We start from the raw sequence: 4,076 nt of genomic DNA, 5'->3' as shown, positions 1-4,076 counted from the left end.
TTTTCTCACTCTCAGCAACATACCCTTTTATGGACTGTAGTACTTCTTTTAACATGATAACAACACAGAAATATTGGTAAATTTACATATCCCTTCAGTGCAATAACTTAAATTAATTGCTAAGTATAAACAATATACTTTACTTTCGCCATATAAGCTCAATTTAATTCTTCCTAGTTATGTTTCCCATTCCTGCTGTTATTCATTCCACCCCATCCTTGGTCAGACCGTTGACGAGTTTCTCTATAGTCCCCCCTTGATGTACAATTATTTTGTGGCTCCTGTTATGCCAGAGCCTAGGTGGCCCCTGAGGGCCGGCAACCCATATTACACCACAGAGGACGAGATTCTCTTATGTCCAAGGCGTACCAAAAGCACCATGGTAAACACCGGCTATTTACATACAAGATAATTGAAATAAACATTCCAAGCACTACTTCCTGCAGGGGGAGCTCGAGCCACAGCCTTCAGGAAGTATCACTACGCCAAAACCTGATTGGGTGGAGACAGATATTTAGGGGCTAGAACCAGGCCTATTACTTGTTCCAGTATATTTAGCGCAGATGTGAAGGGATTAGGATGTGCATTTTGCACAATACAGGAATCCTCCCTTGTGGTGGTAGATAAGCTCTATCAGATCTTGACGACGAGTATGCCTGCCCTCGTGTTTTATGCTGTCTAACACCAGGCCACTGTCATACCGACTGCCCCAGCAATCGCGATATTGCACGATTCGACCAGTCGACCAAATGGAAAATGACGATGGCCGGCCAGTGTGGCCGAGCGGTTCTAGGCGCTACAGTCTGGAACCGCGCGACCGCCACGGTCGCAGGTTCGAATCTTGCCTCGGGCATGGATGTGTGTGATGTCCTTAGCTTAGTTAGGTTTAAGTAGTTCTAAGTTCTAGGGGACTGATGACCTCAGAAGCTAAGTTCCATGGTGCTCAGAGCCATCTGAACCATTTGAGAATGACGATGATGCCACTCCCAAGCGCTGCCAAGTTCTGAGAGCGCCCTCTCACAGTGGTATGCAGGGTTCTGCTGTCCTTCACTCATCTACTGACGCTCTTCACTTCTCTTAAACACCCTGCCAATCCCGATGACAACACGAGAAACACTAATGCATTATGGTGGCAGTTCTACCTGCCACACAGAAGTTGTAACGTATTACTGTCTTTACGACGTTTCTTATCAAGCCATATACGTTATTTCACATTTCTAGCTGCTTCTCTCACACAAATAATGAATAAAATTCAGAATTTCAGGGTCGCCACCAGCCCAAGCCGTTCCTAACCATTTAGAAAAAACGGAGCTGGAAAATTATTAGTTTAATTACTTTAATAATTTAATTACAAGGATGCAAATTTCCTCAAGTAGCCAGATAAATAGCACTCCATGTCGTGCATGAAGCAACTTGATTAATTCAGGATTGGAAATCGGAGTAAGTGGCTAAGGTCAACACCACAGAATTTACCTTTCACGTAGATTAGTTATTTATCTAAGTATTTTGTCGCACATCCTAACTACACATAACTGGTGCCTGGCTAGACATATTTAAGTAAGAATTACGTAAGAATGTAACAATTTCACTACAGCAAGAAGAAACACAGAAAACGGGGGTGGGAGTCAATGGTACTATCATCTCCTTTGCATTCATACCATAAAAATATCTCAGTGAGATTCGCATTATGATTCTACGCATGCACTATTCTGGAGAGAGGTTTAACCAATGCACGAGGTTGTGCGAAAATTATTCAACATACTAACTGCGTCTGCTGCTTGCAAACGGCCGAACTAGAGCACGTGGTGCATTCCGAATCAAACTGTTGTTCTGCTTTGGAGAAAGCACACGAAAGAACAGATATTCTTGCAGAAATTATAGCTCATTAAGCAAGCAAACTGTTAAAATAAAGCCTATTGCGGTGCCGTGGTGGACCAGAGGGGTCATTGATTACCAAACACGTGGCACAAAATGGACACACAAAGACAAAAGCAACTTCCACAAAATATAAGACTTAAATCATTAAAATCATACACGCTTCGCCACAGTATTACACTCACGTGCGGCTGAAGTGGTCCTAACCAGCTTTTCCTAATCAGCTTTACCGTTTGAAATTCTACTTCATCGCTGTTCAAAATGAACAAAGTAACTTCCACACTTTTAAATCAAACACCCAAAAATCTCCTACTTAAAGCAATATAATTATGGCACATTCGAAAAAATGACACGCTTCAGTTAAGCTGAAGTTCTTAAGTATTTCAACAGTTAAACATAACGAAGTCCTAACGCAGCCTGCTCCCTATCACCTGAAACCCCCCTTAAGAGCTACGATCCGTACTCACCAAGCGTTCACCGAAGAGTGCCCCTTTCTCTTTCGACATTATCTAGCTCCCTGTGCAGCGGAAGCTACCAGAGGGGTAGCCCTCAGTCACCTATCTCACACACAAAAACAGCCTTCGACTAAGATGGGTAAACCTTTCTGTTCAGGTATTGGAAACCTAAGTTGGTCATCCTGTGCTCTCCTCCGAACGAGAAGCAACATCGTCTACTCCCAGCAGACGATGACCAACTCAGCGTTTCCCACAAAACAAAACCGAAACCCCACATTAAAACACACATATAATATTCAATAGGCCTTATTTGAGTGCTCAGTCTTTCTGGAAGAGTTCATGATCTGAGCTAAAATCAGGTAGTAAAGTGAATAAGTTTTACCTAATTCGACAAGCGTCTTATGAAACGACTTCATAGAGACGTTTAAAAGCGCAACGCCAATCTTTACTTACCCGCCGACGGTATGCACGTGTACGAAGTTAAACGGACATTCGAACATATCATCTGGATGTTTCACTATTATTATCGGGCTGTGTAATTAATGCAGTTTTCAGAAGGAGTTCTGTTGTGATCTTCAGTCCGAGTACTGGTTTGTGCTTGTCTGCACGCTAGTCCGGAATGAATTTGAATAGCAATATTGTTTTCTTATTAGGTTCAAAAATTACGATTTTCAAACTTCGTTACTAGCTACTTCGACAAGATTTTTTTCATATTTCGAAAGTGGTGTATTCTTTGGAGATTTTCTTCTTCCTTCTGGCGCATATCATGATCCACTGCACACTATACAGCTAACAAGTCATTGTTCGGAAAGCTGACGATTCCTTTGATGTGCCTCTGGCCTGACGCAAGGTTAGTCCAAGAACTATTGACAGGCCATATGCGAATCATGTAAAATCTGTTACTGTGTTCTTGTGCTTTACTCGCTTTGCATCACGATACTGACATGGGATTGGGATTCAACCAACACCGCATGGTGCGTAAAACCGTCAAAAAGGGCAGTGACAGCTGGTTCGCGGATGTAGTGGAGAAACGATCTTGAATTGTTTGTGCGGTTCTCTTTATGGCACTAAGACCAAAGCTTGTAGATGAAAGTGAACGAACATGGAGAGTAAAATTTTGTAACAAGTTATTAAAGAAAACACTCGAGACAAGAGCTGGACCGTCCAGCCAGTCAGATAAAATGAATTCTTTTAGGAAGGCAAATAAAGATGGATATTAAATTATAGACATTCCTCAGCCTTATAAGTGAGGCTACTGCACTTCGTGGGTATAATGATGGTTACAAAGCCGTATAATGATGGTTACAAAGCCGAAATCGGTCATGAGTTTTAATAAACCAATATGTGGAAAATCCTTCAATCCCATAATATAACCCATTACAATGGTCACCGATTTCCTCTGCATGTACAAGCAGCCGTACAAAGCGATATACTGTAAGACTTCAGGTATTCATATCTCACAAATAACAACAGGATGAGACGAGTAAGTTTTTTTTTCCAGAAAGGAAGATACACGCCGTTAAGCAGAATATGCAGTATGCTCGAAAATTCCCGTTAGAATCTTCTAGGACTTGTACAGGGGTGCGAGAACATAATATTCTAAATAGGAACCGACGTCCGGGAACGCACAGTTTCCGTCTACGACGGTTTCAGTTCAGATGTATAAGGCGTCGACGTCTGCTGAGGGGAAGAGAGAGGTTTCACAGTTGCTTGTCCTGGAATACAACAGGGTAGACAGGATGACGT

Source organism: Schistocerca serialis, chromosome 5 (assembly GCF_023864345.2).
Source record: "Schistocerca serialis cubense isolate TAMUIC-IGC-003099 chromosome 5, iqSchSeri2.2, whole genome shotgun sequence".
NCBI lineage: Eukaryota > Metazoa > Arthropoda > Insecta > Orthoptera > Acrididae > Schistocerca > Schistocerca serialis.
This window is presented reverse-complemented; position numbering follows the sequence as displayed.